At 37.9% G+C, this 25,268-nt stretch overlaps 1 pseudogene across 1 annotated transcript; it reads left to right on the forward strand.

Moving 5' to 3' along the window:
• Window positions 1-340: 340 nt before the first annotated feature.
• LOC128579189 (ubiquitin-like modifier-activating enzyme 6) lies at window positions 341-4,501 on the forward strand (annotated as a pseudogene). The gene is made up of 2 exons (XR_008378063.1): window positions 341-486; window positions 519-4,501. The product of XR_008378063.1 is annotated as a ubiquitin-like modifier-activating enzyme 6 (transcript).
• Window positions 4,502-25,268: the final 20,767 nt, after the last annotated feature.

Here is a 25,268-nt window from a genome sequence, read left to right on the forward strand (position 1 = left end):
AGGAGGGAATGGGAGGTAGAGGGGAGGGGAAGGGGTGGGTTGATAGAGGGAGGGTTAGTAGGGGGACCACACCTATGGAGCACATTGCAAGTACAAGTTGGATCTATCAGGTGTAGAACACAAATGTCTTAATGCTGTAATTGGGTAAATGAGGTGTAAGCTATGTTGATTAGTAGGATGTAAGCACTCCAATTTGTACAAATAATCAACACATCAAATCCCATAATGGCATAACTATATTTATGATCTATGTAAAAATGACTTCATAAAAATATGATATTGGCTTTGGGTTTGCTCTAAATGGCCTCTATCAGTTTAAGAAATGTCCCATCTGGGGCGACAATGGCGGCATCTGTGCCGGTGCCCGCCTCTAAGGGGGAAGGGGCGTCCTGCTCTTCCTGGGGGACGGGCAGTACGAATAACAATCTGCCCATCATGTCAGCAGAATCTGTGGAGATTGATGATGCATTATACAGACAACACTTTGCTTAACTGAAAGTTATAGCTCTTGTTATTAGAGTCGACAGAGGTACGTCCTTGGAGACACAGCAATGCAGAAGATGGCCAAGTCCCATGTTTTCTTAAGTGGTATGGGTGGTCTTGGTTTGGAAATTGCAAAGAATCTTGTTCTTGCAGGAATTAAGGCACTTACAATTCATGATACAGAAAAATGCCAAGAATGGGATTTAGGAACCAACTTCTTTCTTTGTGAAGATGATGTTGTTAATAAGAGAAACAGGGCTGAAGCTGTACTCCAACACATTGCAGAACTAAATCCATATGTTCATGTGACGTCATCTCCTGTTCCTTTCAATGAGGCCACAGATCTTTCCTTCTTAGATAAATACCAGTGTGTAGTGTTGACTGAGGTCAAACTTTCATTGCAGAAGAAGGTCAACGACTTCTGCCGTTCTCGGTGTCCTCCAATTAAGTTCATCAGTGCAGATACACATGGGATTTTGTCACGATTATTTTGTGATTTTGGTGATGAATTTGAAGTTTTAGATACAACAGGAGAAGAGCCAAAAGAAATTTTTATTTCAAACATAACGCAAGCTAATCCTGGCATTGTCACTTGCCTTGAAAATCATCCTCACAAACTTGAGACAGGACAACTCATAACACTTCGAGAAATTAATGGAATGACATGTTTAAATGGAACGACACAACAAATAACTGTCATATCACCATTTTCCTTTAGCATTGATGATACTACAGAACTGGAACCATATTTACATGGAGGCATAGCTGTCCAAGTTAAGACTCCTAAGACATTTTGCTTTGAACCACTGGAAAGGCAAATAAAACATCCGAAGTGCCTCATTGCAGATTTCAGCAAACCTGAGGCACCTTTACAGATTCACACAGCTTTGCTTGCCTTGGACCAGTTTCAGGAGAAGTACAGTCGTAAGCCAAATATCGGATGCCAACAAGATTCAGAGGAACTATTCAAAATGGCAACATCTATAAGTGAAACCTTGGAAGAGAAGCCTGAAGTGGATGAAGATGTCATGCGCTGGCTCTCCTGGACTGCCCGGGGCTACTTAGCCCCTCTGGCTGCAGCAGTAGGAGGTGTTGCCAGTCAAGAAGTACTAAAATCTGTGACAGGAAAGTTTTCTCCTTTGTGCCAATGGTTATATCTTGAAGCAGCAGATATTGTCGAATCCCTAGGCAAACCTGAGTGCGAAGAATTTCTCCCACGAGGAGATCGGTATGATGCCCTGCGAACCTGCATTGGAGACACTTTGTGTCGGAAGCTACAGAATCTAAACATCTTCTTAGTAGGGTGTGGAGCCATAGGCTGTGAAATGTTAAAAAATTTCGCTTTACTTGGTGTTGGCACAAGCAAAGAAAAGGGAATGGTTACAGTTACAGACCCTGACTTGATAGAAAAATCCAACTTAAACAGACAGTTCCTATTCCGCCCTCATCACATACAGAAACTTAAGAGTTACACCGCTGCTGATGCAACTTTGAAAACAAATTCTCAAATAAAAATAGATGCACACCTGAACAAAGTATGTCCGGCAACAGAGGCCATTTACAGTGATGAGTTCTATACCAAACAAGATATAATTATCACAGCTCTAGACAATGTGGAAGCCGGAGATATGTAGACAGCCGTTGCTTAGCAAATCTAAGGCCTCTCCTAGATTCTGGAACAATGGGCACGAAGGGACACACTGAAATTATTGTACCTCGCTTGACCGAATCTTATAATAGTCACCGGGATCCCCCAGAAGAGGAAATACCATTTTGTACTCTGAAGTCTTTCCCAGCCACCATTGAGCATACTATACAGTGGGCCAGAGATAAGTTTGAAAGTTCCTTTTCCCATAAGCCTTCGTTATTTAACAAGTTTTGGCAAACCTACTCATCTGCAGAAGAAGTCCTGCAGAAGATACAAAGTGGACACAATTTAGAAGGCTGTTTTCAAGTTATTAAATTACTTAGCAGAAGACCTAGAAATTGGTCCCAGTGTGTAGAATTAGCAAGACTAAAGTTTGAAAAATATTTTAACCATAAGGCTCTTCAGCTGCTTCACTGTTTCCCTGTAGACATACGGTTAAAAGATGGTAGTTTGTTTTGGCAATCACCAAAGAGGCCTCCATCTCCAATGAAATTTGATTTAAAGGAACCTTTGCACCTCAGTTTCCTCCAGAATGCTGCAAAACTATATGCTACGGTATATTGCATTCCATTTACAGACGAGGACTTATCAGCAGATGCCCTCTTGAATATTCTTTCAGAAGTAAAGATTCAGGAATTCAAACCTTCCAACAAGGTTGTTCAAACTGATGAAACTGCAAGGAAACCAGACCATGTTCCTGTTAGCAGTGAAGATGAGAGGGATGCTGTATTCCAATTAGAAAAGGCTATTTTATCTAATGAAGCTACCAAAAATGACCTTCAGGTGGTGGTGCTTTCATTTGAAAAAGATGATGATCGTAATGGACACATAGATTTTATCACAGCTGCATCAAATCTCCGTGCCAAAATGTATAACATTGAACCAGCTGACCGCTTCAAAACAAAGCGAATAGCTGGCAAGATTATACCTGCAATAGCAACGTCCACTGCTGCAGTTTCTGGCTTGGTTGCCTTGGAGATGATCAAAGTAACTGGTGGCTATCCATTTGAAGCCTACAAAAATTGTTTCCTTAACTTAGCCATTCCAATTATAGTATTTACAGAGACATCTGAAGTAAGAAAGACTAAAATCAGAAATGGAATATCATTTACAATTTGGGATCGATGGACTGTACATGGAAAAGAAGATTTTACTCTCTTGGATTTCATTAATGCAGTCAAAGAGAAATATGGGATTGAGCCAACAATGGTGGTACAGGGTGTCAAAATGCTTTATGTTCCAGTGATGCCTGGTCATGCAAAAAGATTAAAGTTGACAATGCATAAACTTGTGAAACCTTCCACTGAAAAGAAATACGTGGATCTTACTGTGTCATTTGCCCCAGACGCTGATGGAGACGAAGACCTGCCTGGGCCCCCAGTGAGGTACTACTTCAGCCCTGGCCCTGATTAGTGCAACTTGTCCTAGGTCATTCCAGAACCACTTGATTTGGGGAAGAGTGCACTTAATTCAGAAGCTAAAAAAATCAACTCATCGTACTGTGGATTTCTCATGGATGAAGCCTTAATTTAAGGAAAACATAAGTATGAAACTGCACTGGAAAATTGTAAGACATTTTGAAGCATAGTAAACACTTGTCTAATGGTTCACACACGTCTGAGCACATGCAACTTTGAGCTGGAACACCGTTTTATAATACTTAAGACAGATTTGTGTATTTACCTGTTTGCATAAAAAGAAGGAAAAAATATTTACAACCAGAGGTGATGAGGATCAAGAAATCGAAAGTAACAAATACAGCTCGGCACCTGTAGCACAGTGGTTATGGCCCCGGCCACATGCACTGAGAGGGTGGCAAGTCGAACTCAGCCCGGGCCTGCTAAACAACAACAACAACAACAACAAAATAGCCAGACGTTGTTGAGGGCACCTGTAGGCCCAGCTACTTGGGAGGCTGAGGCAAGAGAATTGCTTAAGCCCAAAAATTTGAGGTTGCTGTGAGCTGTAACACCATGGCACTCTACCAAGGGTGACATAGTGAGACTCTGTCTCAAAAGAAAAAAAGAAAGAAAGTAACAAATGTAACTATCCAAAAACCTCGATCTTATTTTATGAATTTTTGCTTGTTTAGTATTTGAGACCCTTTTTTTAATAAAAATAGTGACACCTTGCATTTGTCCTAGGATTAGGCTTGAGAATTTAATATCGGTGTGAAAAGTAAGGATGGCAGCAGTGAATGAAGAATAGACATTTAAATTGTGCTGTTAGTATTAGTGCCGTTACCTTTGATAGTTTAGCCAGAGTTTGTTACAGTATATACTGTCTCCCAGAAATCAAGATTTGTATTCATAACATCTGCATTGTAAGCCATGAGCAATAGGTTGGGTGACACATTAACTTGGACTCAAGGTTAGCGGTATCTTATGGGCTCTGACAACCGATTCAGATAATCCATGATTGTGAAAGGCACATGTGGCTAATCATTTGATTTTCAGTATGCCTTCTAATGTGGCTATTTTATTTATTTAAAACTCTAAACCTGATTGTCATAGTGTATAAGGATAAAAGGTTTTCTGAGGGGAGTATCCTTAGAAGAAGACGAAAACTAGAGATTAATAAATCATCACTAGTAGAATCTTGATTTTTTTTTCAGCCAGAAACCTAATGAAAAGAAAAAATAATGTTTTTATTTTAAAAGAAAGCATTTTATTTCCCATTTCCAGAAAAGGAGATGACAAAGGTAAAAATTTATTTTTTTAGGTCTTTATTAAGAGAAACTTTCTGTTTTCTGATATGAACTGTTGCAGTTGTTGAGATAAGTGCTTTCATTAAAATGAGGTAAACAGTATTCAACACTGTAAACTCAGTGAAAACAACTAGTGATCCTTTTATTACTAAGGCTTATCATGCCTTTTAAAGCAATTGGCATTTTGTAACTGTAGGAAGTCATGTCCCTCCTGCTTTTTACCTTGTACTCCTGTTCAGACCATCAATAGGCACTTTGATAAATCAAAAAGCAGATGTACATCAGTGTTACTCTAGTTTGGTATCTTTTTATACTCTGTACTTTGATTCCATTTACAAATAGTTTAAATTGCTTTGACAAGTGTGGGTTTTTTGGTAAAAATATCATCTATTTGGGAAGGTATGTTTGGGAAAGTAAATTGTGTGATTAAAGGATGATTAATGTATGTTGGGAGCTGGGATTCCAGAAGTAAGCAGCTGTCAACTCACTCTGTCCTCCTCTCAGTGTGCAAATTCCAAGTGAATGCTTAAAATTAATGATGTGGACTACAGAGGACAGGAATAATAAAAGGACTTTTGTATAACATGCCTTTTTCCACTTTCACTTTGTTTTGTGTTCTTTGAAAGTAACTGATACCTTCCTGGTAGCCATCCAGCAAACCTCAAGTATGACATTATAGCTTGCTTATATTCTTTTTATTTTTATATTTTGTCCAAGTCTCCACATCTCTTCAGAATTAAATTTAAAACCATACTATCAATTTCTATTTATAGACATCAATGAGATACGAACAAAATCAACAAGGATTAAGTTAATGTTGTGATTTAACCTGCCACCATTTTGTGATTACTTTTTTTCTGTAGATTATGGTTATTGCCATTATTTATTTAGTTCTGATAAATTAGAAAGCCAAGGTGAAGCTAATGACAGTTCTAATTTTGTTAATTACTATGCCACGAGATTACTGTTGGTGATTGCAATGCCAAGTGCAAAAATTAATGATTTTGTGTAATTACAATAATTTTTTACTTACTAAGAAATAAATTATAAAAAAATAAAAAATAAATAAAAAAAAAGAAATGTCCCATCTAAGCCTATTTTCTTCAGTGTTCTAATCCTGAAAGGATACAGCATCTTTTTATCAAAAGCCTTTTCTGTATCAACTGATAGAATCATAAAGTCTTTGTTTTCAATTTTATTTTATTTTATTTTTTTTTTATTTTTTTTTTTTTTTGTAGAGACAGAGTCTCACTTTATGGCCCTCGGTAGAGTGCCGTGGCGTCACACAGCTCACAGCAACCTCCAACTCCTGGGCTTAGGCGATTCTCCTGCCTCAGCCTCCCGAGTAGCTGGGACTACAGGCGCCCGCCACAACGCCCGGCTATTTTTTTGTTGCAGTTTGGCCGGGGTTGGGTTTGAACCCGCCACCCTCGGCATATGGGGCCGGCGCCCTACTCACTGAGCCACAGGCGCCACCCTGTTTTCAATTTTATTTATGTGGTGTGTTATTTTTACAGATTTACATACACTGGGATAAAACCAACTTGATTGTGATGCATAATTTATTTTGTTATTGTTTGTTTAGCAGGCCCAAGCCAGGTTTGAACTAGCCAGCTCAGGTAGACGGGGCCGGCACTCTAACCACTGTGCTATGTGTGCCCAACCAAGATGTATAATTCTCTTGATGTGTTGTTGAATTATGTTTGCTAGGATCTTACTGAGTAGTTTTGCATTGATATTCATTAATGATATTGGTCTATAATTTTCTTTCTTTGTTCTGTCCTTTCCTGGTTTGGGGATCAAGGTTATATTTGCTTCATAGAATGTGTTGGGGAGGATTCTTTCTTTTTCTACGTTTTGGAAAAGCTCGTGGAATGTAAGTAGTAGTTCCTCTTTGAAGTTTTGGTAGAATTCTAATGTGAAGCCATCTGGTCTTAAACTTTTCTTTTTTAAGAGATTTTGCATACTTGATGGTATTTCAGCACTTGATGTAGATCTACTGAAAATTGGTAATTCTTTCTGGTTGAGTCTAGGAATGTGGTGTGCTTTCAGGTATTTCTCCATTTCCTTCGGATTATTATATTTCTCACAATAGAGGGGTTTTTGTAATCATTGAGAATTATTTTAATTTCTGTGGTATTTATTGTTTTATTCCTTTATTGTTTCTCATTGACATTATGAAAGTTTTCACTTCCTGATTCTGTTTAGTCAACCATTTATGAATTTTATTAATCTTTTCAAAGAACCAACCTTTCGTTTCATTGATCTTCTGAATAATTCTATTGTTTTCACTTTCATTTAATTCTGCTATGAATTAAAAAGAGGCTATAATTTTAATATAATATTATCTGCTATAATTTTTGTTATTTCTTTTCTTCTGCTAGGTTTAGTGTTGGATTGTTCTTCCTTTTCTAGTTGCTTGAAATGACCCATTAGGATGCTGTCTTTCTCTCTTTCTGTATTCTTGATGAAATTTTCTAAATTATAAATATCCCTCTTAGGACTGCCTTTGCAGTAGCTACTGCTTTTGATAACTTGTATCTCCATTATCATTTTGTTCAAAAATTTGATGATTTCTTTTTTTAATCTCATCTTTGACCCAGTTATAATTGAGTCTAAGTTATTTAGTTTTCATAACTTTGTTTGAGTATGAAGATTTTTGTTCCTGTTGACTTCAATTTTTATGCCTTGATCGTTCCAGAAGATACAAGGAATAGTTACTATTCTTTTAAATTTGTTGAGATAAGACATTGTTTCGTAAGATATGATCAATTTTGGAAGATGAAACATAGGCTGATGGGAAGAATGTGTAATCAATTTAATTAGGCTAAAATGCTCTATAGGTGTCCATTAAGTCCATTTCTACTAGGGTCACATTGAAGTCTATTATTTCCTTGTTCAGTTTTTCTTGAAGGGTCTATCCAGAACTGCCAAAAGGGTGTTAAAATCTCCAACTATCATAGTGCATGAAGATATCAAATTATTCATATCCATTAGGGTTTACTTTCTGTATTGAGCAGCATTTAGGTAGGGTGCCTAAATGTTAATTATTGAAATTTCTTCATTTTGAGCGTTTCCCTTGACAAATATGTACTGTACATCCTTGTCTTTCCTTACCTTTCTTGGATTAAAAACACTTGTATCTGCCAATAAGATTGCACTCCTGCTTTTTTTCTGATTTCTACTTGCCTATATTATAGAAGTTTATCCCTTTACCTTGAGTCTTTTTTTATCCTTTGAGGTAAAATGAATCTCTGGTATTCAACAGATACATGATCTGAGGTTTTGTATCCAGTCAGCCAACCTGTGCCTCTTTAGAGGACAATTTAAGCCATTTACACTAATGGGAACTGAATAGGTGTGGTAGTGTTTTGGCCATCATGTTTTTCAAAAGTCTAGTGAATATTTTTAATTCTTTCATCATGTGGAAGTTATGTTTTCTTTGATAAATTCTGGGTGAGTTTACTTTGGTGGTAGACCGTTGTGTTTGTCTTTATGGAAAAATGGGTCTGAGTATTTCCTGGAAGGCTGGTTTAGTTTTGAAACATTTCTGTAACATGTATATATTCATAAAATATTTGATTTCTCCATCACAAATGAAACTCAGTTTTTCTGGATACAGGATACTAGGATGAAAGTTCGTTTTCTTTAGAAGATTGAAAGTCAGTAACCATCCTATTCTGACTGGAAAAGTTTCAGCTGAAAGATCTTCAGTCCACCTTATATTTCTTCCTCTCTGGTGATGCTTTTCTTATGTCTGGCTGTCGCAGGATTTTCTCCTTTATACTAACTTGGGGGAATGTTAATTACAATGTGTTTGGGAGATGCTTTATTTGGATTCAGTAATACTTGGGTTCTGAAACTATCTATCTGAATTTTGGTATCTCTTGCAATGTTTGGAAAATTCTCCTCCATAATATCTTGGGGTAGAGAACCTGTGCCTTTAGGACCATCCTCTTCTCTTTCAGGAATTCCTAATAAGTCAGATTTTTGATATTTTGGAATGGTCCCCCAATTCTGTAAGGAAATGATTTGTTCTTGTTTTCCATTTATCTGCCTCTTTGAATGTTTGGGATTGATAACAGCCTTCTCTTCAATTTCAAAGATATTTTCTTCCACCTGTTCAGCTCTATTACTGAGGGATTCTACTGTATTTTGAAGCTCCTCAAAGAAACTTTTTCATTTCCTTGAGCTATGCTCTTTTCTCATTATGTCCATATCCTTGTTGATTTTGTCTTTGAATTCATTAATTCCTTGAGACAATTTTTTTAGCTACTTTTGGATTTCTTTTTCCATCTTTTCCTTCATTCTATTCATCTTATTTGTCATTTATACTCTGAATTCCGTTTCTGACAATTCAGCCACTTGTCTATGAATGGCATCTTCCATTGTAACTCTTTTTACTTTCTAAAGGGAGTTGATTTACTCTGATTATTCATATTACCACTGTTCTTCTACTGGTTCTGCTCCATGAATATCTTCTGCAGTTTGTCAATTAAAACTGGTTGGCTGAGGTTAGATTCAGAGCACCTTTACCAATGAGCTAGGACTGGTGATTTTGACTTATCCCATACAGCCTTATGAAGGTCCCTTTCAGAGATTCATCCAGATACTCCAAGGATCGCTTAGTGAGATAGCACACAAGCTGGCTCTGTCTTGTAGTCAGCCAGCCTCTACCCAATCCTAACGAGTTGTGGTGTTAGGTTGAAATATTAGTTGTGCATTAGGCTGGGAGTGATACAAGCAACTGTGGTGCCTGTCATCCACCAGAGATATCTGGACATGGAGAATCAGTCCCTCCCCACTAGACAACAAGCACAGCTCAACCTCACAGGGTCTCCAGGTGGACCACCAAGGTCAAGGGTTCTAATCCGATTTTCCTGGACTGTACAATCAGTGCTCAACAGGGGGAGTTCAAAGGGTCTCCTGCCACCCAACAGTAGGAATCCACAGTCAGTTCTATCCTGCAAACCTGGGGAGCTAGAGCCTGGTTCCCCCATGTGAGCAACAGAGTCAGCACCCACCAAAGTCAGTCCAGGGACACCAGTGCCTCTGCCCTTGCCATGCACCATCACCAGCAACCTCTGGTGAGTGAGGGAGCCAGAAAAGTTCACCTACCATAGTCAGAATAGGATGTTCACACATGTTTACTGTGAATCCCTCTCTCCTGCAAATCCTTCACTCTCCCTAACCCCTGATTCCACTGGTGTCACTGTTTCCACACAGCTGTTCAACTGGCCACACAATCACCAGGCCTGTCAGAGAATTGCCATACACTCTGGGCTCTGCAGGGGTCAGACATTCAGACATCCAGGCAAGGGTTGAAAGGTGGACTGGAAGTTCAGGATTGTGGGGAAAAATATTTGTTCGATTTGATGTCAGGCAGGATGATACCTAAGCTTACAATTGGGATCTCCCTGGAGAAGGAGGTTTAGTGTTTCTCAACTCCCTCCCATAGTGTAAAATAATAACTGCTATTATTCATTGCTCACTTACACAGAGCATCCCACTTGGGGGAGGGTTTCTCTTTTTATTGGTGATGGGCTTACTTGGAATTTGCTTTCTTGGATTCTCTTCTTGGAGTCAGCTTGCCTCAGGAAAGATGATGTGCTCTTGTCTATCTTCTTTCTAAGTTCAGCTCCCCAACTTCGCCTTCACCGAGTCCACTTCTCTCCAGTATCTCTCTCTCTGGACAGGAGTCTCTGGAAAAACTTGCCTCAAATTGGCCAAATTCCTTCCTCCTCCTGTTTTATATCTTAAATTTAAATATTTTATTCTGAGATAATCAATGTCAATTTTGAGAGCTATGGGTCCAGTTTCAGTTTATTAAACTGGTTTAATTTATTAAACAGGAATTATTTTGTGCATGCTTTATTAAGCTTATCAAAGATCAAGTGACGATAAGTGGCTGGGTTCGTTTCTAGATTCTCTATTCTATTCCATAGATTTATAGCTCTATTTTGTGCCAGTTCCATGTTGTTTTGATGACTATAGACTTGTAATATAACCTGAAGTCTGGTAATGTGATGCCTCCAGATTTATTTTTATTTCTAGGAATTGCATTAGCTTTTCAGGGATTTTCCTGTTTCCATATGAAATGAAGTACTATCTTTTAAAATTCTTCAAAGCATGACATGTGTGCTTTGATGTGGATTGCATGAAATTTAAAGATAGCTTTGGGTAGTATGGACATTTAAATGATGTTTATTCCTACACAGCATGATATGTTCTTTCATTTATTCTTCCATGTCTTCTGCTATTTCCTTTTTTTTCAGGTTTTCACAGTTCTCTTTTTTTTAGTAAGTAAGACATACATAGATCATGAATATATTTATGCCTTTGTGAGATTCAATGTGTTGATTATTTGTACAAATTGGAGTGCTTACTTCCTACTAATTAACATAGTTTTTATCTCTTTTACTTAATCACAGTGTTCAGACATTTGTGTTCTATACTTGATAGATTTGACTTGTACCCTTGCAATATGATCTGTAGGTGTGCTCCCCCTACTAACCCTCCTTCTATCAAACCACATCCCTTCCTTCCCATCCCCTCTCTATCCCTCCTTCATTCCGGTCTATAGTTGTGATTCATCTTTCATATGAAAGTGTGAGTTATTATAAATTGGTTTCATAGTACTACTGAGTACTTTGGATATTTTTCTTCCATTTCTGAGATACTTTACTAAGAAGAATATTTTCAAGCTCCATCCAGGTAAACATAAAAAAGGTAAAGTATCAATCTTTTCTTAATGCTGCATAGCATTCCATGGTATACATATACCATAATTTATTAATCCATTCATGGATCAATGGGCACTTGGGCACTTTCCTGATTTTGAAATTATGAATTGAGCTGCAATGAACAATCCGGTGCAAATATCTCTGCTGTTAAGTGATTTTTGGTCTTTTGGATACACATCTAGTAGAGTAATTATAGGATAAAATGGCAGGTCTACATTTAAATCCCCGAGTGTCCTCCAAACTTCTTTCCAAAAGGAATGTACTAGCTTGCATTCCCACCAGTAGTGCAGAAGTGTTCCCTTTTAATCTACATCCATGCCATCATCTGTACTTTTGAGATTTTGTGATGTGGGCTACTCTTCTGGAGTTAGATGTTATCACAAAGTGGTTTTGGTTTGCATTTCTCTGATGATTAAAGATGATGAGCATCTTTTCATGTGTCTGTAGACCATGTGCCTGTCTTCTTCAGAGAAGCTTCTGTTCATGTCTCTTGTCCACAATGAAATTGGATCACTTGTTCTTTTCCTATTAATAAGTTTGAGTTCTCTGTGTATTCTGGTTATTAGACCTCTGTTGGAAATATAACGTGCAAAAAATCCTCTCCCATTCTGAGGGCTGTCTACTTGCTTTACTTACCGTGTTCTTAGCAGTGCAGAAGGTTAGGTTGATCAGATCTCAGTAATGTATTTTTGATGTTGCTTCAATTTCCTGGGGAGGGTCCTCCTCATAAGGTATTCTCCGAGGCCAATTTTTTCAAGTGTTTCCCCTGCGCTCTCTCCAAGGATTTTATAGTTTCATGTCTTAAGTTCAAGTCCTTTGACTAGTAAGGGGCAATTTTTGTTAGAGGAGAAAGGTGTGGGTCTAGTTTCAGTCTTCTACAGGTCGCCAGCCAATTCACTTAGCACCATTTGTTAGATAGGGAATCTTCCCCCCCAATTTATATTTTTGATAGGCATATCAAATATCAAATGATGATAAATGTCTGGATTCATCTCTTGGTTTTCAATTCTTTTCCATACATCTAACTCTCTATTTTTGTGCCAGCACCATGCTGTTTTAATCACTATGGATTTATAGTGTAGTCTGAAGTCTGGAAGTATGATTCCTCATGCTTTGGTTTTCTTTCTGAGTCATGTCTTGGCTATTTGAGTTTTTTTCTGTTTCCATATAAAACGAAGTATTAAATTTTCCAGATCTTTAAAGTATGACAGAGATGCTTTAAAGGGGATTGCATTAAATCTGTAGATTGCTTTTGGTAGTATAGACTTTTTAACAATGTTGATTCTTCCCAGCGATGAGCATGGTATATTTTTTCATTTGTTAAAATCTTTAGCTATTTTTTTCTCAGAGTTTCATAGTTCTCTTTATAGAGATCTTTCACATCCTTTGTTAGGTACACTCCCAGATATTTCATCTTCTCTGGCATGATTGTAAAGGGAATAGAGTCCTTGATCGTGTTTTTACCTTGACTCTTGTTGGTATATATATATATATATATATAAAGGTTACAGATTCGTGAGTATTTATTTTGTATCCTGAAACACTGCTGTATTCCCTGATCACTTCTAGAAGTTTTGTAGTTGAGTCCCTGGGGTTTTCCAGATATAAAATTATATCATCTACAAAGAGTGACAGTTTGATCTTCTCTGATCCTATTTGGATACACTTGATTGCCTTCTCTTGCCTAATTTTGATGCCTAATGCTTCCATTATAATGTTGAAAAGCAGTGGAGAGAATGGGCAACCTTGCCTGGTTCCTGTTCTGAGTGAAAATTATTTCAATTTAACCCCATTCAATACGATATTAGCTGTTGGTTTGCTGTAGATGACCTCTTTTGGTTTAAGAAATGTTCCTTCTAGACCTATTTTCTTAAGCGTTCTGATCAAGAAAGGATGCTGGATAATATCAAAAGCTTTTTCTGCATCAATTGAGAGAATCATATGGACTTTGCTTTATATTTTGTTTATGTGATGTATTATATTTATAGATTTACATATATTGAACCAACCTTGAGACCCTGGAATAAAACCCCCTTGGTCATGGTGTATAATTTGTTTGATGTGTTGCTGGATTCTGTTTGTTAAGATCTTGTTGAATATTTTTGCATCAATATTCATTAGTGATATTGGTCTATAATTTTCTTTTTTTGTCTGTTCTTTTCCTGGTTTGGAGATCAGGGTGATATTTGCTTCAGAGAATGTTGGGCAGTATTTCTTCTTTTTATATGATTTGAGAAAGGTTAAGTAATATAGGTACTAGTTTGTCTTTAAAGTTTTGGTAGAATTCTGATGTGAAGCCATTTGGTCCCTGGCTTTTCTCTGGGGGGAGATTTCAAAGGAGTAATCAACATATCAATAAATCAAAATGTTGTTTTTTTTTGAAAAGGTCAATAAAATGGATAAAAGAGAAAAATCCCTAATTTCATCAGTCAGAAATGATAAAGTCAAAATAATGACAGACTCCTCAGAAATTCAAAAAATCCTTAATGAATATTACAAAAAAACTCTATTCTCAGAAGTATGAAAATCTGAAGGAAATAGTTGAATACTTGGAAACACTCCACCTTCCTAGACTTAGCCAGAAAGAAGTGGAAATGTTGAATAAGCCTGTATCAAGTTCTGAATTAGCATCATAGTTCTCTTAACAGAGATCTTTCACATCCTTCGTTAGACATATTTCCATGTATTTGACTTGCTTTGGAGACACTGTAAAATTTGATTTTATTGTCGTCTTGACTGTTATTAGCATATATGAAGGCTGATGACTTATGGACATTAATTTTGTATCCTTAAATTCTTCTGTTTCCTGAACACTTCTAAGAGCTTGGTAGTTGAATCCTTGTGGTTTTCCAGGTAGAATATCATGTCATTCACAAGGAAGAAGTTATAGTTGTCTGCAATTGGACTATTGCAACTATTTTAAAATGTGGTAAACAAAAAAGTTGATGGGAAGATGGAGCAAGATGGCCAAGTAGAAACATCTTCTTACTAGGCACTTACAATGAGACAGGAAAAGAGAACTCTGTCTGGGAAAACCCAACCACAAACATCATTATGGTGGCATAAGGAAGCAGTGGTGGACTACAGGAGCCAGTGAGGTGGTCTGGAGTTGAAGAAAACTACAGAGAAGGCAAGTGCCTGGGTAAAGACAGGAACTGGCTAGCCAGCTCACCTGCAGAGAACTGGTGATAGAAAACGGCTGTCCTGCAGTTTTTTGAATTTGAACTAAAATTGCTGGACCTGCACTGGAAGGCTTAAACAAATGAATGGACTCTAACAGCATCCAACTTCCTGGATTAAATACTGGGTGTGGTGGAGCTCCCATTAGTTTGGTGCTACCATTGTTGAAAGGCCATGCCAGAGGAATGGTCCAGACTCTCAGTGCATGGCTGGCTCTGGTTCATCTGCTGAGCTTGGGCAATTATCCTTGGGGTGAGCTGAGCAGTCCCTGCACCTTCAGGAAGGCTACTTTGTTGTCAGGGGGCTCTATTTGATGTACCTCCTAAGAAACCTGGCAAGATGTTTAAGACCCCAATCTCACAGGGACTGAATGCTGATAAAGTGACCAGGCCCGACTGAGGGCAAATAAGCCTGGGAAAGAAGATGAGATATCCTCTATAAGTAGTCAGTGGCTTCTGAACCGCAAAGCCATTGTGTGTGTTCTCCATCTCCTAAAACCAAAATGTCACCTGGTGTCAGGGCAATATGTTATTAAAGACAACATATTTTATTTATTTATCTGAAATCTTTCACTTTTTTCTCTTTTTCCAAATTTGCCAATTTATTCCTTAGTTTTTTTCTCTCTCTCTTTTCTTGTTTTTGTTTGTTCATTTGTTTTGTTTTTCTCTTTTGTATTGATTTCATTTTTACTCTCTTCATTAGCCAAGACTCCTCCATTTTTGCTATGGTTTTTCAGACCCTTTTATTCTTTCTTTTTATTTCTTCTCTCCTTTTTCTCTCTTTTGGTAGAGATTTTTCTACCTCACTTATCTTTCCCACATAAATTTCTCATACAACAACTAACATATTCCCTATTGCCCCATATTTCTTTCTTTAACTTAGATAAAATTATTTTTAACATTCTTTATCAATTTGGATTACTTTTTTCTTTTTTCTGAGTTCTGGGATGTCATAGCATTTGGCTGGTTTTCAGGTCACAGAATTGCTTTGGCTCAAAGAGGTCACGTGCTTACAGTCTAGGGTGTCCTTCTAGATCTGGCCTTTGGAAGGATGGCATTGGTAGTTCCTGATGGGTACATGCTGCCAATTTTCTTTTCCTTTTTTCTGTATTTGGAAGATAAGGAGTTTTGCTTTTCCTCAAGCTGGTAAGAGTTCCTTACTTCAAGGGATGCACCCAACCAGGTTCCCCAAAGTCCTAGATTGTGGGTGTGGGTCCAAGTTCCCTACCAAACACCACTATTTCTCCTGTCACTCTCTTTCTGTCCTTCTTTCCTTTCTTCAGTTCTTTTGCCCCAGCCCTTTTTGTTCTTTCTTTTTCTTTTTTCTTTCTTTCTGTTTTTCTGATTTTTACTGTTTCTCTATCAATGTTTACTTGGTCTACTGTGCTTCTCATAGTCGCCCAAAGTTTTTGACACAGTATTTGTTTAATTTTTGCTATCTGTGCATCAGTTCTGCTAATTACTGGCCACCCCAAGCTCTCTTCATCACTGATGTTTTCTCTTCCTCTGAAAAAAAGTTTAATCCATTTTCACCCTGTCATTTGTTTCATGGGATTATCCTCATGAACTTGAACTAAAATTTCCCTGATTTTACTTCCACTCTTGCCAATTTTAACAAGAAATGTAGTATTTGTTTATTGTTCTAATTCAAGCTCAGACATTCTGGCAATGGCACACAAAAACACACAATAACAATAATAAATGCCACCCAGCAAGACATTGCAAAACATTTACACCAAGACAGGTGTGAGACACTGATATACCAAGGTTATGACATCTTACTGAGTTGTTTGTACAGTGCTGCCAACGTAAGTGCACAGTGGCAAGTTTGCAAACTTATTTGTGAGACCTTGTACGTTATCATAGGTATAGTTAAAAACAATAAATTTGTATACTCAGAAAATAAGGAAAGATAACATATAAACAGAATGGGGGAAATATTTGCAACACATATATATGATAAGGGTCAATTATCCAAAATATATAAAGAACTAGTAAAAGTCAGAACCAAACGTGCAAACTACTAATGAAAAATGAGCACAGACTTGAAAAGTCATCTCTCCACAGAAGATACACTAGTTGCCAAGAAGTTTATGAAAAGATGTTCACTTTGTCATTTAGGGAAATGTAATGCAAATGCACAAATACATGCCACTTCACACATACAAGGCAGATATAATCTTTGCAAAAAAGGAAAGCAACAAGTATGAGCAGAGATATGAAGACAGTGTAACACTCATACATTGCTGGGAGGTAAATTGTGCCAGCTGCAATAAAAAAAAAAGTTTGGCCTTTCCTCCACTTATCACCTGACAGAGCAGTCCCACTCAGATATGGCTCACAAATTTTTTTTTAAGAAATCAAACAAATAAATGTACAAGGTTGCTCAATTCACAACAGCCAAGAGAAAAAAATAACCAAAATATACATAAATGGATGAATGGATAAACATGTTTATTATACAGTGGAATATTATTCAGCCATAAAAAAGAATGGAGTAGGCGGAAGGGGGAAAGGGTGGGGAGGGAGGGGGGAAGTGGGTAGAGGGAGAGGCATTGAAAGGATCACACCTGTGGTGCATCTTACAAGGGTATATGTGAGGCTTGGTAAATGTGGAATGTAAATGTCTTAGTAAAGTAACTAAGAAAATGCCAGGAGGGCTATGTCAACTAATGTGATGAAAATGTGTCAAATGGTCTATGAACCAAGTGTATGGTGCCCCATGATCATATTGATGTACACAGCTATGATTTAATAAAAAAAAATAATATATATATATTCATATATATTCATATATATATATGAATGGAGTAAGGAGCATTAACCCACAAAATCCAAGGGGGAAATAGTGAGGAAGTAATAAATGGAAGAAAACAGAAAGAAAGGGAGAGTAGAAAGAAAAGAAGTAGGAAGGCAAAAACCAAGGATCACAGGAAGATAACATATCAGAATTATCCTAGGCTGTGATATGTATCATGTTAACGAACCAGCTTTCAAATTGTTTGAATGAACCAGCTTTGATATTGACAATCTCATTGCTATTCCTGTGAAAGCAGGACAGCAAAGGTAAAAGTGTGGGCTCATTGTCAGGGTAGTGCGTTACTGCCAATTTTCAACTCAGTCATTGAGACGTGTTTTCTCTGTGTCTGGATGTTCACCAGCATCTTAGGTATTGTAGTTGAAGTAAAGCAGATGTCAGCCAAGTACAGGTTGGAGAGGAAGAAGTACCTGGGGGTGCGCAGGTGGAAGTCAGAGAATATGGCCAGGATGATGAGCAGGTTCCCCAAAACCATGACCAGGGACATAGACAGGAACAACCCACAGAGAAGAGGCTGCAGTTTGGGACCTTCTGAGAGACCCAAGAGTAGAAACTGTGATACTTCTGTGTAGCTTCTGCTTCCATGTAGCTGGCATGTGCTGGGGAAGGAGGCAAATGGAATATCTCATGAAAAGCCAACTGGTATTTCAGCTAGTTGTCACACTACAGTGTCACCCATGGATGGGTATTCAAAGACTGAGATTCATCTAGCCAAGTGGTATATTATTTATATTTTAAATGTGAGTTGTTCAGATTTCCTTCCATTTAGCAGCAATGTCTTTATTTATCATCTATTCACTAGATTTAATTCTCATATATGAACCTATGTGCATTAACTAATTTCTTCTTGGATAGAATCTTTCCATATTACTGCAAATATAGCTCATCTTTTCTTGATAATCCCTACACTTCCTTCATTCCAATGGGTCTACAATAGTGATTAGCACATGGATTTTCAACTCAACCTTCTTTCTGTTACTTGATATCTCCTGTTGTGACAGTTGCCTCTTTTTTGTCTTATTTTTAAAGATATGATCATTAGTATTACCTTGTGTGTAAAGTTAAAAACTAATTTTGAATAGTCTCAATAAATAGTATTTGTAAATATTATTATTAAACTTTTCCATTTAGGATAATTATTTGGGGAGGGTTTTTGTTTTTTTGTTTGTTTGTTTGTTTGAGAAAAAGTCTCCTGTCACCGTCAGTAAATGTTGTGGCATCATCATAGCTCACAGAAACCTCAAAACCCTGGACTAAACTAATCCTCTTGCCTCAGCCTCACAAGTAGCCAGGACTAGAGGTGCCTGACACTACACCTCAGCTAGTTTTTTTTTCTATATTTAGTAACACTGTTTAACCAGGGGAGTAAGAAAAAAACAACTTTCTAGGATGAGAGAGCAGAATGCTATAGTGCATGCCTCTCAGTGGGCTTCATTGTGGTTACTTGAGGGATAGTGAGATGGAGAGCAGGGGATGAAGGTCAGCATGGCAGAGGTGTGAGCCCCACAGTGAGTATCCCACGATCTACCTTATGTCTGTAATTTTATTTTTATTTGTGGGTCTGAGGCTGGGACTATTTTTTTTTTCATTATTTTTGTTTCTAGGGATATACATAAACTTTGTGCATGTCAGATTGTATGGGGCCAAGAGATGCAAATGTTGCATGTGAGACCAAATGTACCAACAATAACACACAAAAAGAAATAGTGAAGCTCATCACATGCCTGAATATAGACTCAAAATGGAATAGTGAGGTTAAATAAAATGCATTCATTTCCATTTTAAAGAAGTAATGAATGATGATCAAGTAATACTTATTTCAGGAAAATTTCATGGTAGGATGTTTGTTAACATAGTACATCATAGCTTAGGTCCAAAAAAGATTCATTATCACAAAGCAAAAAATATATTTACATATATTTGAGAATATGCAGTTGTCAGTTCTGTGTTAGCAGCCAGGGGAGAGAATCTCCAGACACACACACAGAACAAGAACAACTTCTTAATCCATTACCCAGGAAAGATTAGTGGTTTGAAAACCACAGGCTGCAAAATATTATGCATTAACATACCAAAACATTTGTGTAAATTTTATGATTAGGTGAAAACAGACTACTCCAACACAAATGATTCAATATTCTTCTAATCATTTAAGAGATTGGTGAAAACCAATCACGAAAAAGGAAAAAAGCTTGAGTGCCAACTGTCAGAAATAAATGCATTATTTGCCTTATATTGTGCACACTGGAATGAAAAAATAAGGTGACAACAATAATATAGAACTTTTCAGTATGTCAGACCCACCAGCAACAATGGTTGAGTAAATCAGAAATTCCAATCAAATGAAGAAGAAAATATTCAATACCTGATGCATGAGAGGTCTTTCATGAGAAGTGAATGAATTATTGATTGGATAAAGGGAATCTAACAGGGACCTACAATATTTGGGAGACATTGGAGGAGCTGTGAAGAGTGCCCAGAAAATGTAGCATTCAAGAAACAGACATTTCTAACTCTTTCTGGAAGGAGATTATAGATTCAAGAAAGAAAAGGAAACCAAACAAGAGCTGGAAAAGACCAGTCTCAGTGGAAAGTAAATTACCCTCAACGTTCAGGGATTTTACCCTCACAGATTAAATAAGTAGAGAACTGTCTTTGTTTCATTACTGTAAAGGCAAATCCTGACACCCACTTTCCTTTTCTCCTTCTCACCCTACCAGCCCCCCTGTCATACTGTCTCTGATGATGTCACTGAAACTTTCTCTTCTCCAAGGTCTGACTCTTGGAAGCCCAGTACAGGTAGTATGCAGCAGGGGAATGTTTAACATTTCTAATTTCTGGAGGGTTGAATTCTTTGAGCACCTCATGTGAAGAGTGGGGTGTGAGGTGGCAAGGCCCCCACAGCCTGGGAGATGTTCAGGGAACAACCTCCAGCTGCTTTCCTCCTGCTGAGTTAACATGTTTTTCCTTCTCTTAAAACTACGTTTTTTTCCTTCTTATGTTTTTGCCATAAGTCAATTATCTCTTTCTTTACCTGGTTAATCTTCAGGAACTATGCAGAAAACTATGTAACCCTTCCCTTTTTATTTCTTATCTTTCACATGGTAATGATGTTATGCAGTAGAAAACATTAACAAAATATATTTTTCATGATAAAGTTATTTATATTTTCCAGTCATATTGTAAGACCAAAAATATGTTTGTTTGTTTGTTTGTTTGTTTTTGTTGTTGTTTATTTGTTTTTAGAGACAGCGTCTCACTTTGTTGCCCTCAGTAGAGTGCATTGGTGTCAGAGCTCACAGCAACCTGCAGCCTCCAGAGTAGCTGAGACTACAGGTGCCCACCACTGCCCCCAGCTGTTTGTTGTTGTTGTTACAGTTTGGCCTGGCCGAACCTGCCACCCTCGAATATGGGGCCGACACCCTACTTACTGAGCCACAGGCATGCCCCTACAAATATGTTTTTTGTCTATGCTACTTCTTCATAAAAACCCTGCTGAGATACTATAAAATAAAGTTGATTTTACATTTTGGGGTTGGCTGCAGTGTGTCTGCTCCAGACCTCCTGATCCCATCCTTGTCTCTTCTATCTTTTCTCTCATTCTCCACGATTCCCATCCTGGTTCATTTTCTTTCATGCTCGTTTGCAATAACCTCATTAAATGAACTGTTCCATTGTCTCTGCACTCTGCAAAGTAGTTTAGTCCAAGGGAACATATATTCAGTTCCTTTGGGCTATAAAGCAGCAGAATACAATCTTTTCAGTCACTTTTGTGTCTAGGGAGACTGCTGTTGGGGAACTTGGATTTATTTTCTCCAAGGAGAAACTCTTTGCTTGGTTTCTTTGAAATGTCACAAGGTTTGCCCTAAGGAAAGTTTAATTTCCATGCACAACAGCACTCAGGCATCATCTTTCTGTGATGTGCCAGCATTGAGGAAAGATTGAGATTTTTCACATCTCTTGGTGTCCACAGATTTACTAAGGCAAAGATGTTTTTTCTTCTTAAATGTTGTTCGTTAACTTTTAACCAGTTTATAGATGTGTGATTGAAACTTATAAAGCTGTACATATTTAATGCATCAGGATACATCTGTGAAACTATGGCCACCATCAGGCTAAAGACCTATCAATCACCTGATAAAGTTTCCTCCAGAATTCTTTATTATTTATTTATTTATTTATTTATTTATTTTTTATTAAATCATAGCTGTGTACATCAATATGATCATGGGGCATATTTTCATGTATGATAAAATATTTAACATAAAATGCCAATTTTTGGTCAATTTTTAGTACACAATATATTATTATTAGGTAAAGACACTAAGCTGTATAGTAGATCTCTAAGACTAATTTATTTGGCATCACTAAAACCCCACAGTTTTATATTATCTTCCCATTTTTCCCTCCCTCAGTCCCTGGCAATCATCATTTCACTCCAAAGAGGTTCTTTCTGATGGGCAAGAAATTGGATACCATTTTTGTTCATTTGAAAAGGACTTCCAAATTTTGGAGAGGAAAATAGCCCTTGACATTTGCTATTTGCAAATGGGAGCCATTGTTGAGAATAGGGCATCATTTATTACTACTAAATAGAGGAACAGGGCAATGTAACCTGGGTGGAGGTGGTAAATAGTGAGTGCAGAGGAAATACATGGGGAAAATATGAACCAACTATAAAGCTGTTCAGGGATGGGGAAAAGAGAAATTAAGCATAGCCTAAAAGAAGTATGGAGGTTTGGATAATGTTTTTAAGGTGATTTTATTGGTGTTTTAAGGTGTTTTGAAATATATGAGCATGTTTAATTTCAAGGAGAATAAATATAATTAAGGTATGCATTGGAATATATAGGAAATAACAGCTGAATAATGTGAAGAAAGTGATATGCACAGTAAATAAATTAAAAAGTTATACTGTGCTGTATCTCCAATATTCAGAACATATGTGTGCAGAAAGTAAGCATTGGGGGCTGAGCGTCTCTGCCTGACATTACTCCTAGGTAGCCACTTAGAGGGCATGCACTTCTGGTCTCTGTAAGATTTAGAAGTCTTTGACTCTGAAAGGAATGGTTCTTCTAAAGACAGAGCAAAAGTCCTGCACCATGAAGCTATGTTGTTGCCTGGCCTTCAATAGTCTCATGCTAAGAAAAGGAGTCAATACCCTGGGGCCCAGGAAGGAGCATGCTGTGGTCAGTCAGTATCTGGGAGCAGCCTGGGGCAATCTTGGCACCAACAGAGTGGTGGTTGCAGGTGCCCATCAGTTAGTAATGCTCCCCACAGACAGATGTTTGAGTGCCGTGACCACAGTGAAGCAACCTCCTTTAGTTGACATCTGTCAGATATCCATGCTGCCCAGGACTAGAATAATCCCCAAATTCTGAGATGTATTAGTGGGTGTTGCAGCATAGCACTCTTTCCCTCTGCAGATTATCCATCTGGATTCAGCATGTCAGTTCAGGCAGCAGCACCTTCATGGTTTCCTGGGCCTTTCTTTAGGGGAGAGAGGTCAATGGGGTGAATTTCTTTCTAGAGAAGTATCAGTGGGGTCAATGTGCAACTTCTTCTACTGAAGGTCATCTCAAGGTCATACTCATATGCAATTTGTTCTCCCTTTTTTCTGTTCTCAATTCCCCTCACCCCTGAATATCACCTCTGGTAGTCAGGATGACTGACATTGTGGAGTGAGATTGTTCCTCATTCCTGAACTTTCTGAGCCTGGCCATCATTTCCATATGTGCTGGCTGCTGAATTTCTCCATCTATGGAAAAAATTCATAAAGGGACCATCACGAAGTGCTGGGTCAATCAGCTGCATGCAAACACTGTCTCCACTTCTCCCATGATATGCCCTTATCATTTGGGGTGATGGTATGATTTATCACAAAGACATATGTTATTAAATGTCATTAGAATGTCTTAGGAGGAGAATCATGGTACAGGCCCCAGGATTCTAGAACAAGGCTATGTCCCCACCAGTCCTCTGCTGAGAATATTTATGTTTCATGGAAAATGACTTCTGGTTCATTACTGAGTTATGGATTTATGAGATGTTTGACTGTAGTGCACCTACTGACCTCATATCTGAAATTTCTCATTACAAGACTACTTTTATTGAACCTGCTAAGTCATAAAGTCAGATAGGTTCAGCACTTTTCCTTGGTGGAAATGTTACCTTTCAGATCAAATCTGAATAGGAAAAGAGGTGTGGGTAAGTGACACAACCAGGCATCCAAGATTCATTATAATTGCACCAACACTACTCCTTTAGCCTAAACCTGTGGCTTATTGAGGGCAGGTGGTGTCCTGCACTACTAACTGACAGAGAAGAAAAATATACAACTTTGTTTTTAGATAGATTGGTTTGGTTTATGGGTAGAGACCAAAAATGGACCATGGCTTCTTTATAGCCAATGTCTGGTATATGATTAAAATGTCAAGCATAAGAAAGATACTTGCAATGGGAGGAGGAATAAATGGCACATCTGGTTATCCTTTTGTGAGGAAGAACAAGTGGCTTGAGGTGGTGATACTCTCTGTTCAAGTTCCTTGAAGGGAAAGAACTGGAGGAGTAGAGACAGGTAAATGGGTGGATGCAGAAAAATGGACATGACTTATAAAATATTTTTCCCATGTCAAACAAGACCAGGTAAGCACTCATTTGAACAAGTAACATTTGCCAAGCATCACCACTGGTAACCGTATGGTGTGATGGGCAGAGGAACAGTCTCTGGACATATTGGCAGAGACTCCCACTGATGAAGACCCCCCTAGCTGCTTCTGCATCTGAATGTCCAAACCATCAGCAGTAGAGACAATAACTGACCACACAGATGGAACTGTCCTTGAGGTGACCAAGGACAAGGCCTGTGTGGTGAGGTGTCCACATACGTCTCCTTCTACCTTGGAAAAACCAGTAGTTTATCCTCACAAGCATAGTCACCTACCTCAGGTATCAGTTTGAATTTCCTACTTGTAGACCAACTCTCATCCAACAAGTAGGGCTTAGAGAATGCAGGATCCACAAAACTGGATCCACAATGCTGGATTCCATGCATGGAATCCCACAAAACAAAGCATCCCAGGGGTGTACCTATCTCATGATGAGGGAAATGTGGGGTAGGAATGCCTATATTAAATTGAGAGAATTCTAGCTTCCCTCTACACAGTATTTTGAGTTTTTATTGATTTATTTTTTAAAAAAACTTAATTTTTTATATTAATATAAGGGCACATATGATTAGGTTACATGGCTTTCATTTGTTAGGAAAAGTCCAAGTTGCAGTTGAGCCCTTCACCCAGGAGATGTGCCACATACATTGTCCCCCATAGGTGAGAGCTTACCACTCTCCCTGTCCCCACCATCTTCTTGAATTTAAATATGTTTTTCCTCTCATGCAGGCATGTAGTTGCTCCTTTACTCGTTTAATATGAAGTACATTGGGTGCTTGTTTTTTCATTCCTCTGATACTTTACTTTCAGTTGGCTGGGATGTTCAACTCCTAACCTAAAGTTACACCATCATATTGTAACTGAAACAGCTAGAATCATCATTTGATGGGAATAATTGACCTTGATAAGAAGAAGGGGAAGGATGATTTTTTACACTGTGATATCAAGGAGATATACACATAGGAACCATATGGTGGCCAAAAAGTTGGTTCTTTGAAAAGATGAATAATACTGATGAACCC

Source organism: Nycticebus coucang, chromosome Y (assembly GCF_027406575.1).
Source record: "Nycticebus coucang isolate mNycCou1 chromosome Y, mNycCou1.pri, whole genome shotgun sequence".
NCBI lineage: Eukaryota > Metazoa > Chordata > Mammalia > Primates > Lorisidae > Nycticebus > Nycticebus coucang.